General features: G+C 36.9%; 1 long non-coding RNA gene across 1 annotated transcript; it reads right to left on the bottom strand.

Annotated features, from left to right (window-relative positions):
• Window positions 1-374: 374 nt before the first annotated feature.
• On the bottom strand, window positions 375-10,736 carry LOC120863506. The gene is made up of 3 exons (XR_005721013.1): window positions 10,726-10,736; window positions 4,857-4,869; window positions 375-469 (listed from the first exon to the last, which is right to left on the bottom strand). It is a non-coding gene; the product is annotated as an uncharacterized LOC120863506 (long non-coding RNA).
• Window positions 10,737-13,091: the final 2,355 nt, after the last annotated feature.

The raw sequence follows: 13,091 nt of genomic DNA, 5'->3' as shown, positions 1-13,091 counted from the left end.
TTTAATGTTTAAATTTTTAAACCTATTATTATTTTTGCTACATTTATTCCTTTGTTTGCTTTTCCTGTTCTTCCCCCCTTGCAGTTAATCTTTAACATATAAAAATCTTAATCTACCTCTATTTAACTTTGCATATATATTCTTTCTTTCTTTTCTTTATCTCCTTTCCTCTCAACATATTTGTTCGTTTTATTTTCATTGGTTTATTCTGCAATGGGCACCTTGCTTTAGTTTTGTTTTCCAGTTTGTGCTTTAATTAGTTTTGTTCTTGAAGATATAATCTTTGGTTTCCTTTGTTTGCCAGGTCAGTCTATTGTACTTAATTTTTGTTGAACTGTTTTGCTTTTGCTTATGGGTGTATATATATGTGTATATTCAGTCATAGTTTCTACCGTTGTTATAAACCTCTTCCTCTATATTGGGCTTTTGCAGTTCTGTGGAGCTTTCCTTTTTTTCCCCTTTTGTCTTTCTTCTTCCATCTTTTTCTCTTTTCTCTTTTTTATAATTTAAACTTATTTTATTATTTTTTTTCTACATTTATTTTTTTCATTTGCCTTTCCTACTGTTCTTTTCCCCTTGCAGTTAATCTTTAATGTATATAAATCTTCTTCATCTATCTCTATTTAACTTTGCATATCTATTCTTGTCTTTCCTTTCTTTCTTTCCTTTCCTCTCAACATATTTGTTAGTTTTGTTTTCATTGATTTATTCCCCAGTTGGCACCTTGCTTTAGTTTTATTTTCCAATTTTTGCTTATGTTAGTTTTGTTCTTAACTGGTAAATGTAATTTTTTATTTCCTTTGTTCACGGATCATCTACTATATTTTTGTTGGTTTGTTTTCACTTTGCTCATATGTGTATATGTATATGTGTATATTCCATTATTTTAATTATTATTTGCCTGATTTTGTAACTGACATTTGTCTGAGGTTCATTTTTGGTTGCTTATTTTTGGATATTTGGTTTACTCTCCCTTAATGCCATAACAAACCACTTGTGAAATCATCATACCTGACCAGAGATCAAACAATGAGTCTTTGGAGTGGCAGCACTAGACCCTAGACTACCAGAGAACTAACCCTAGGGAGTATCAAGTAGTGAGAACTCAGACAAAGAAAACCCCTTGAATACAAAACCTGGCATCACCCAACCACCAGTAGCACCCTGTGCAGGATGCTTCATCTAAGCAACATACAGAGCAAAAATACAAACCCAATCATCAGAAGACAGGAGTACAACCTTACTCAGCTTTGCCCATCAGAGGAAAAACAAACAAACAAAAACTCAGCACAAATCTCACCCTAGATGAAGCTCATACAAACCACTGGACCAATCTTAGGAGGGGAGAAGCAAAAAGGAAGAAAGAATTCAACCTTCTTCAAGGAAAGAATTCAACTTTCTTTGAAGTTTGGGAAAAGGAGACCTCAAACATGGTAACTTTAAAAAAAAAAAAAGAAAAGGCAGAGAAATACTGCACAAATGAAGTAACAAATAGAAACACAGACGTCCAAATAAATAAAAAGGAAATAGGAAAATTACCTGAAAAAGAATTCAGAATAATGATAGCAAAGATGATCAAAAACCTTGAAAACAAAATGGAGAAAATGCAAGAATCAATTAACAAAGACCTAGAAGAATCAGTGTATAAGCATAAAGAGACAACACAATTACTGAAATTAAAAATACTTTAGAAAGAATGAAAGCAGAATATCTTAAACAGAAGAACAAAAAAGAATGAAAAGACCTGGGGACAGTTTCAGAGACATCTGGGACCATATCAAACACACCAAGATTCAAGTTATAGGGGTCCCAAAAGAAGAAGAGAAAAAGATAGGCTATCAGAAAATGTTTGCAGAGATTATAGTTGAAAATTTCCCCAACATGAAAAGGAAAGAGTCAATCAAGTCCAAGAGGCACAAAGAGTCCTATACAGGATAAACCCAAGGAGTAACATGCCAAGACACATACTAATCAAAATAACAAAGACTAAACAAAAAGAAAGAAGATTAAAAGCAGCAAGGGAGAAGCAACAAATAAGATACAAGGAAAACCCCATATACTTAACACCTGATCTTTCAGCAAAAACTCTGCAGTTCAGAAGGGAATGGCAGGATATATTTAAAGTATTGAAAGGGGAAAATCTACAACCAAGATTACGGTACCCACAAAGGATCCAATTCAAAATTGATGGCAAAATCAAAAGCTTTTCAAACAAGCAAAAGTTAAGAGAATTCAGTACCACAAAACTGGCTTTACAACAAATGTTAAACAAACTTATAGTCAAGAAATACAATAGAAGAAAAAAGATGTACAAAATCAGCCCCAAACAATTAGAAAAATGCAATAGGAACATATATATCAATAATTACTTCAAATGCAAATGGATTAAACACTCCAACTAAAAGACACAGACTGGCTGAATGGATACAAAAACAAGACCCATATATATGCTGTCTACAAGAAACCCACTCCAGACCTCAAGACACATATAGACTGAAAATGAGAGGATGGAAAAATATTCCATGCAAATGGGACACAAAAAAAAGCTGGAGTAGCAATCCTCATATCAGACAAAATAGACCTTAAAATAAGGATTATAAGATATAAGGAATGACACCACATAGTGATCAAGGGATCAATCCAAGAGGAAGACATAAATTATAAATATTTATGTGCCCAACAAAGGAGCACCTCAATACATAAGACAAACACTAAGAGACATAAAAGAAGAAATTGACAGTAACACAATAATAGTGGGAGAATTTAATACCCCCCTCACACCAATGGACAGATCATCAAAGCAGAAAATTAATAAGAAAGCACAAGTCTTAAATGATACATTAGATGAGATGCTGATATCATTGATATCTTCAGGGTATCCCATCCAAATGCAGAAGAATACACCTTATTCTCACATGCACCATGGAACACTCTCCAGGATATACCATATCTTGGTTCACAAATCAAACTTCAGTCAATTTAAGAAAATTGAAATTGTATCAAGCATCTTCTCTGAATACAACACTATAAGACAAGATCTTAATTACAAGAAAAGAAAAAAAAAAAACTGTAAGAAACACAAACACATGGAAATTAAACAACACATTTCTAAATAACCAACAGGTTACTGAAGAAATCAAAAGGGGAACAAAATATTTCTAGAAACAAATGACAATGAAAACACGATAACTCAAAATTTATGGGACACAACAAAAAGAGTTCTAAGAGGGAAATTTATAGCAATACAATCCTACCTCAAGAAACAAGAAAAACATTGAATAGACAACTTAGTTCAGTTCAGTTCAGTCCAGTCACTCAGTCATGTCTGACTCTTTGCAACACCATGAACTGCAGCACACCAGGCCTCCTTGTCCATCACTAACTCCTGGAGTTTACTCAAACTCATGTTCATTGAGTCAGTGATGCCATCTAAGCATCTCATTCTCTGTCATCCCCTTCTCCTCCTGCCCTCTATCTTTCCAAGCATCAGGTTCTTTTCAAACGAGTCAGCTCTTCGCATCAGGTGGCCAAAGTATTGGAGTTTCACCTTCAACATCAGTCCTACCAATGAACACCCAGGACTGATCTCCTTTAGGATGGAATGGTTGGGTCTCCTTGCAGTCCAAGGGACTCTCAAGAGTCTTCTCCAACACCACAGTTCAAAAGCATCAATTCTTTGGCGCTCAGCTTTCTTTATAGTCCAACTCTCACATCCATACATGACTATTGGAAAAACCATAGCCTTGACTAGATAGACCTTTGTTGACAAAGTAATGTCTCTGCTTTTTAATATGCTGTCTAGGCGAGTCATAACTTTTCTTCCAAGGAGTAAGCGTCTTTTAATTCCATGGCTGCAGTCACCATCTGCAGTGATTTGGAGCCTAAAAAAATAAAGTCAGCCACTGTTTCCACTGTTTCCCCATCTATTTGCCATGAAGTGATGGGACCCTAAATAGTATCAGAAAATTACTAGATCTAATCAGTGAATTAGCAAAGTTGCAGGATACAAAATCAATATACACAAATCACTTGCATTTCTATATAACAATGAAAAATCAGAAAGAGCAATTAAGGAATCAATCCCATTTACCATTGCAACAAAAATAATTAAATACCTAGGAATAAATGTACCTAAGGAGATGAAAGGACTTTATACAGAAAATTATAAGACACTAATGAAAGAAATCAAAGAAGACATGAACTCATGGAGAGAGATTCCATGTTCCTGGGTAGGATGAATCAATATTGTGAAAATAACTATACAACCAAATGCAATCTACAGATTTAATGCAATCCTTATCAAATTACCAATGGAATTTTTCACAGAACTAGAGTAGAAAATTTCACAATTCATATGGAACATGAAAGACCCCAAATAGCCAAAGCAGTCTTGAGAAAGAAGAATAGAGCTGTAGGAATCAACCTTTCTGACTTCAGATTATACTACAAAGCTACAGTCACCCAGAGAGTATGGTACTGCCATAAAAACAGAAATATAGACCAATGGAACAAGACAGAAAGCCCAGAAATAAACCCATGCACCTATGGGTACCTTCTTTTTGACAAAGGAGGCAAGACTATATAATGGGGCAAAGACAGCCTCTTCAATAAATGGTGCTGGGAAAACTGGACAGCTGCATGTGAAAGAATGAAATGAGAACACTTCCTAACACCATACACAAAGGTAAACTCAAAATGGATTAAAGACCTAAATGTAAGACCAGAAACTATAAAACTCTTAGAGGAAAACATAGGCAGAACACTCGAGGACATAAATCAAAGCAAGATCCTCTATGACCCACCTCCTAGTGTAGCAGAAATAAAAACAAAAGTAAACAAGTGGGATCTAATTAAACTTAAAAGCTTTTACTCAGCATACGAAACTATAAGCAAGGTGAAAAGAGAACCCTCTGAATTAGAGAAAATAGTAGCAAATGAAACAACTGACAAAGAATTAATTTCCAAAATATACAAGTAGCTCATAAAACTCAATACCAGAAAAACAAACAACCCAATCAAAAACTGTGAAAAATACCTAAACAGATATTTCTCCAAAGAAGACATACAGATGGCTAACAAACACATGAAAAGATCCTCAACATCGCTCATTAGAGAAATGCAAATCAAAACTACAATGAGATATCACCTCATACCTTTCAGAATCGCACTCATCAAAAAGTCTACAAACAATAAATGCTGGAGAGAGTATGGAGAAAAGGGAACCCTCTTGCACTGTTGGTGGGAATGCAAATTGATACAGCCACTATGGAAGATGGTATGGAGATTCCTTAAAAAACTAGGAATAAGACCACCATATGACCCAGAATTCCCACTCTTAGGCATATACCCTGAGGAAGCCAAAATTGAAAGATACACATGTATCCCATTGCTCATTGCAGCACTATTTACAATAGCTAGAACATGGAATCAACCTAGATGTCTATCGACAGATGAATAGATAAAGAAGTATATACACAAAGGAATATTACTCAGCCATAAAAAGGAATGCATTTGAGTCAGTTCTAATGAAGTGAATGAACCTAGAACCTATTGCACAGAGTCAAGTGAGTCAGAAAGAGAAAGATAAATACCATATTCTAACACATATATATGGAATCTAGAAAAAATGATACTGAAGAATTTATTTACAGGGAAGCAGTGGAGAAACAGTCATAGAGAACAGACTTTTGGATATGGAGAGAGGGGAAGAGAGGGTGATTTATAGAAAGAGTAACATGGAAACTTACACTACCATATGTAAAATAAACAGCCAATGTGAATTTGCTATATGGCTCAGGAAACTCAAACAGGGGTTCTGTGTCAACATAGGGCCATTGGCTGATTCATGCTGAGGTTTGACAGAAAACAGCAAATTTCTAAAGCAATTATCCTTCAAATAAATTAAATAAATTAAAAATAAAACACAGATGAATGTATAAAGAAGAAGTGGTACATATACACAATGGAATATTACTCATCCATAAAAAGGAATATGTTTGTGTCAGTTCTGATGAGGTGGATGAACCTAGAACCTATTAAACAAAGTGAAGTGGGTCAAAAAGAGAAAGATAAATGTCTTATTCTAATGCACATATACAGAATATAGAAAAAGGGTACTGAAGAATTTATTTATAGGGCAGCAATGGAGAAACAGACATTGAGAACAGACTTATAGACACAGGCAGAGGGAAGGAGATGGTGATATGTATGGAAAGAGTAACATGGAAACTTTCATTACCATAGATAAAATAGATTGCCAATGGGAATTTGCTGTATGGCTCAGGAATCTCAAACAGGGGCTCTGTAAACCTAGAGGGGTGGAATGGGGAGGGAGATTGGAGGGAGGTTCAAAAGGGAAGGGATATATGTATACCTAGGGCTTATTCATGTTGAGGTTTGACTGAAAACAAGATTCTGTAAAGCATTTATCCTTTAATTTAAGAAATAAATTTAAAAAAAGATACGGAATACTACCCAGCTGTAGAAAGGAACAAAATTTGGTAGAGACATGGGTGGAGCTATAGTCAGTCATACAGAGTGAAGTAAGTCAGAAAGAGAAAAACAAAGATCATATTTTTGTGCATATATGTAAAATCTAGAAAAATTGTATCAGTGAACCTATTTGCAAGGCTGGAATAGAGACACAGACATACAGAATGGATTTGTAAACACAGAGGGTTGGGGGAATGAAGGAATGAGTTGGGAGATTAGATTTGACATATGTATATACTGCCACATGTAAAATAGATGACCAATGGAAAGCTGCTCAGGCATGCAGCTGAGTGCTCTGTGATGACCTAGATGGGTGGGATAGGGGAGGGAATGCAGGGAAGTTCAAGAAGGATGGGATATATGTATACTTATAGCTGATTCATGATGTTGTACAGCAGAACCTAACAGCATTATAAAGCAATTATATCCAAAATGAAAAAAAAAAAAATACACAAATTGAATGAGAAGCCAGCTCTCTGTTAACAGGGGAGAACTCAGGAGTCAGGAATATCACTGCTCTAAGTGAAAGCGGAGAGTGAAAAAGTTGGCTTAAAGCTCAACATTCAGAAAACGAAGACCATGGCATCCGGTCCCATCACTTCATGGGAAATAGATGGGGAAACAGTGGAAACAGTGTAAGACTTTATTTTTATGGGCTCCAAAATCACTGCAGATGGTGACTTCAGCTATGGAATTAAAAGACGCTTACTCCTTGGAAGAAATGTTGTGACCAACCTAGATAGTATATTTAAAAGCAGAGACATTACTTTGCCAACTAAGGTCCATCTAGTCAAGGCTATGGTTTTTCCTGTGGTCATGTATGGATGTGAGAGTTGGACTGTGAAGAAGGCTGAGCGCCAAAGAATTGATGCTTTTGAACTGTGGTGTTGGAGAAGACTCTTGAAAGGCCCTCGGACTGCAAGGAGATCCAACCAGTCCATCCTAAAGGAAATCAGTCCTGAATATTTGTTGGAAGGACTGATGCTGAAGCTGAAACTCCAGTACTTTGGCACCTCACGCGAAGAGTTGACTCATTGGAAAAGACTCTGATGCTGGGAGGGATTGGGGGCATTGAGGAGAAGGGGACGACCGAGGATGAGATGGCTGGATGGCATCACTGACTCGATGGACGTGAGTTTGAGTGAACTCCAAGAGTTGGTGATGGACAGGGAGGCCTGGCGTGCTGCGATTCTTTGGGTCACAAAGAGTCAGACATGACTGAGTGACTGAAGTGAACTGAGGTTTATATTTAGCTGTTCTTTGTGTGTGTGTGTGTGTGTGTGTGTGTAATCCAAGAAGTTGACCAGCTCTTTGGCATTCTCTCCTCATCTAAAACCTGAGGGAGCCGAAACCACTGGAGCAATAATCAGATGCCAACAACTAAATTTAAGAAGGAAAAGTCTCAGAGACCACAGAGCAAACTTTCAGTGCCAGCTGATCGTTTTAGGCCTTCACATGTTTCAATTCTAGAAACACAGTAAACATTATGCTGATGTTTGTCCAAATTCAGGAATCTTTTACCCCTATTACTGTCAGCATATTTCCTACATATTAATAAGCACTCCCACATTTCTTATAAAATAGAATCTGAGCCTTATTTTTAAACAAATAACAAAGCCACATATTAGAGATTTGCTGAAGAAGAGAAAAATTTGAAATTCTGTTTTGGCTTCTGCACCAACCCTAAAAGAGATGAAGCTGATTAAAATTAATAGCCCCGCCCTTTCCAACTCACAAGTTCCTGTTAGTCAACAAGTACTTTGCTCTCATCTGTCTCATTAAATTCTAAACCTATCCATCCATCCATTACTATTAGTTGATAAAATTCTTTTAATTCAGTAACATTTGGACTGAGAATTTTAAATATTGTGAATATATAAATATTATGCTTTAACTACCTTCCAAAATACTGAAGAGGACTGGAATGTTAATTTCCTAAAGTCTATTTTCCTCTTTTAATGGTGAAGGTCAAAATCCTCAATTTTTTTTTTCCTTCTAGAGTTTTGTCCATTTCAGATAGAGGAATTATATTTTTCTTCTATACATAAATCTAGGGACATTCCAACTGTTGCCAAGAGAAATAAATTACAGTGTTAAGCTGCAAATCTGCAGGTTTAAAAGTTCACCTTCCTTCAACATTATTTTAAAGGAAAAATACTGTATTTCAGCCAGAAAAGAAGGCAGGTTCTTGGGTTTACTTTCTACTATTAAGCTCAGTTCACTGTTTTGGAATGCCTAAAGGAATCTTTTAATTCTTTCCAGAAAGAAAATATAATTTAAAATCCTTGGGCATGGCCTCAGTGAACAGTGAGGTGATTAGAGCTGGGAGTGCCTTTCTTTCTCAACAGCATCTCCATGTGTTTCTCTACTGTTCTTTCTCTCTTCAATGCTTGGCCAATTACAATATGCATACAGTCAAGCTATAAAATATTCAGTGGAAAATCTGGAACCTGTATTTTCTTTATAGATTTAGAATTTTTCCAATGTGCTGCCTCTTTACAATGCATTTTGGAAAGGAAATATTATATCATATTTTGTGTTTTTTTCATAGAAACTATTACACTTTTGGATTACAATAATCAAAGTGGAAATGTCCAGATCTTCCTCGACTTACAATGGGGTTATTTACCAATATACCCTTGGTAAGTTGAAAACACTACAAGCTGAAAATGAATTTAATACACTTAGTCGACCAAGCATCATGGCTTAGCCTGGCCTACCTTAAATTTATAAGACTAGTATTGCTAATTGTGAACAAGTAATCACAAATTTCATGCACTATTGGTAGGAGTTGGTAAAATGATATGACCTCTAAAAATTCTTCAACAGTCCCTTTAAAATGTAAACATATATCTATATTGTGCATAACAACTGAATTCCTAAGTATTTATTCAAGAGGACTAACAGCATGAAGCCCCTACAAATATTTTACAAGAATAGCATCTTTAAACCTATTTACAGGGAAGGAATAGAGACTCAGACATAGTGAGCAGACATATGGACACAGTGGGTCAGGAGAGGCTGGGACAAGTTGAGAGAGCAGCACTGAGGCATATACATTACCATATGTAAATGAGATGGCTAAGGGGAAGTTGCTGCATAACACAGGGAGCTCAGCCTGGTGCTCTGTGATGACCTAGAGGGGTAGGATGGGGTGGGAGATGGTAGGGATGTTCAAGAGAGAGGGAACATATGTATACCTAAGGCTGATTCATATTGAAGTATGGGAGAAACCAACACAACGTTGTAAAGTTATTATCTTCCAATTAAAAATAAATAGATTTTTTAAAGTAAATAAGCAAAACAGAAACAGAAAAGCAGCTTTAGGGGAATTCCCTGGCAATCCAGTGGTTAGGACTCACTATTTCCTCTCTAAGTCCTGTAAGCCATGGGACATGGCCCCAGAAAAGTACCAGATTTAATTATAATTGTTAAAACTGGAAACAATTGACTGTCCATCAATAAGAAAATAAGTAAATTGTACCAAATTCATACAATGGAATAATACTAAGGAATCAAAAAGAACACACTTTCAATCACATTTTTTACACGCACAACAATGTGGATAAATCTCAAAAACATGATGAGTTAAAGAAGTCAATCATAAAAGAGTGCCTACCATAGAACCTGATTTATGTGAAGTTCTAGAATAAGCAAAACAAACACTTGGTTCCTGACATTGGACTAGGAGTTTTTAGCTACTGTGACTATAGTAGATACAAAAACTTTTTTTATAAAGTGTTTTTCAGAGGCAGGTGTCATCAAAGGAGGGATACTCCATCAATACCTTCTTTTATTATTTTTACTTGTATTTGTAAGACTTTATTTTTTCCTCTTTTTTTGGATAGTTTTAGCTGTTTCCTTAGTGATTATCCATTAGCATCTTAAATTCATAACAATCTAATGTGAACGGCTGTGTTCTAACTGTACCTAATTATGTATTATTTATACTTTATTATTTACATATATTTGCAGTTATTACTATATTCATTTGTCTTTTCAATAATGTAAGAAATAAATGAATACAGAACTCAAAGATCACAGGACTGTAGCTTTGTATATTACCAGGTAATGTTTACCTGCTGCTAAGCTGCTGCTAAGTTGCTTCAGTCGTGTCCGACTCTGTGCAACCCCATAGACTGCAGCCCACCAGGCTACCACGTCCCTGGGATTCTCCAGGCAAGAACACTGGAATGCGTTGCCATCTCCTTCTCCAATGTAATGTTTACCTACATATTTAATTTAACCAGTCCTCTTTATTCTAGATATTAATTTATACTTTTGAGAAAGTCAATTACTAGGCAGGTTGATAAGAAGTCCAGGGTCCCTGAGGATGAGAGAGGGGTCTGGGGCTCTCAAAGAGGTGATAAGGGTCTGGAATTCTCAAAGACGAGGAAAGGAAAAATGTCTTTTTTTCCCTCTACATTCCTTAGTCTTCAGTTCAGTTCAGTCGCTCAGTTGTGTCTGACTCTTTGTAACCCCATGAATCACAGCATGCCAGGCCTCCCTGTCCATCACCAACTCCCGGAATTCACTCAGACTCATGTCCATCGAGTCAGTTATGCCATCCAGCCATTTCATCCTCTGTCGTCCCCTTCTCCTCCTGCCCCCAATCCCTCCCAGCATCAAAGTCTTTTCCAAAGAGTCAACTCTTCATATGAGGTGGCCAAAGTACTGGAGTTTCAGCTTTCACATCATTCCTTCCAAAGAAATCCCAGGGCTGATCTCCTTCAGAATGGACTGGCTGGATCTCCTTGCAGTCCAAGGGACTCTCAAGAGTCTTCTCCAACACCACAGTTCAAAAGCATCAATTCTTCGGCACTCAGCCTTCTTAACAGCCAACTCTCACATCCATACATGACCACAGGAAAAACCATAGCCTTGACTAGATGGACCTTAGTTGGCAAAGTAATGTCTCTGTTTTGGAATATGCTATCTAGGTTGGTCATAGCTTTCCTTCCAAGGAGTAAGCGTCTTTTAATTTCATGGCTGCAGTCACCATCTGCAGTGATTTTGGAGCCCCAAAAAATAAAGTCTGACACTGTTTCTACTGTTTCCCCATCTATTTCCCAGGAAGTGATGGGACCGGATGCCATGATCTTCGTTTTCTGAATGTTGAGCTTGAAGCCAACTTTTTCACTCTCCTCTTTCACTTTCATCAAGAGGCTTTTTAGTTCCTCTTCACTTTCTGGCATAAGGGTGGTGTCATCTGCATATCTGAGGTGATTGATATTTCTCCTGGCAATCTTGATTCCAGCTTGTGTTTCTTCCAGTCCAGCGTTTCTCATGATGTACTCTGCACAGAAGTTAAATAAGCAGGGTGACAATATACAGCCTTGATGTATTCCTTTTCCTATTTGGAACCAGTCTGTTGTTCCATGTCCAGTTCTAACTGTTGCTTCCTGACCTGCATACACATTTCTCAAGAGGCAGATCAGGTGGTCTGGTATTCCCATCTCTCTCTGAATTTTCCACAGTTTATTGTGATCCACACAGTCAAAGGCTTTGGCACAGTCAATTAAGCAGAAAAGATGTTTTTCTGGAACTCTCTTGCTTTTTCCATGATCCAGCAGATGTTGGCAATTTGATCTCTGGTCCCTCTGCCTTTTCTAAAACCAGCTTGAACATCTGAAAGTTCACGGTTCACGTATTCCTGAAGCCTGGCTTGGAGAATTTTGAGCATTACTTTACTGGCATGTGAGATGAGTGCAATTGTGTGGTAGTTTGAGCATTCTTTGGCATTGCCTTTCTTTGGGATTGAAGTGAAAACTGACCTTTTCCAGTCCTGTGGCCCCTGCTGAGTTTTCCAAATTTGCTGGCATATTGAGTGCAGCACTTTCACAGCATCATCTTTCAGGATTTGAAATAGGTCAACTGGAATCCCTTCACCTCCACTAGCTTTGTTCGTAGTGATGCTTTCTAAGGCACACTTGACTTCACATTCCAGGATGTCTGGCTCTAGATGAGTGATCACACCATCGTGATTATCCGGGTCATGAAGATCTTTTTTGTACAGTTCTTCTGTGTATTCTTGCCTTAGTCTTAGTCACATAAAACACTTTTTTCTTTAAGCCCAGAACAGATGATTACACAACAAACAAGTCAGTTTAAACTCTGTACTAAGGATTATATGACAACAATGTATCCTGCTTGAGGACAGTTTCTCCTTCTTGAAAACCTTCTGACTAATCCTGTTATCTTAAAATGTAAATTGTGGGAGTGGGTCTAGTAAGATCTTTACCACCTTGAGACATTCTTTTGATTTATTGTAATAACCAATTTAAAAAGTATATAACTCCCTTGCTTAGACTAGTGAGTGAGGCACTCTCCATCCCCCTTCTAATGTCTGTCAGAAGCTTTCTCTGTCCCTTTTCTTACTTTAATAAAACTGCTACACAAAATCTCTTGAGTGATCAAGTCTGGTCCCTGGTCCCAAAGCTAAATCTTCTTTTTCAGAGATCACAAATCCAGCATTGTTCATCGTAAGCTATCAGTTTCTAATGTCCCTCACTTCAGCCAGAAGAAGGGCAGATCTACTAAAAATAAACTTGTCCTGTTTTGCTTATCTGAAATGTCACAATTATTAATTTCTGATGGAC

This window comes from Oryx dammah, unplaced genomic scaffold (genome assembly GCF_014754425.2).
Source record: "Oryx dammah isolate SB20612 unplaced genomic scaffold, SCBI_Odam_1.1 HiC_scaffold_5, whole genome shotgun sequence".
Taxonomy (NCBI): domain Eukaryota; kingdom Metazoa; phylum Chordata; class Mammalia; order Artiodactyla; family Bovidae; genus Oryx; species Oryx dammah.
Note: the sequence above shows the minus strand (reverse complement) of the source record. Positions and strands in the feature narration are given on the sequence as shown.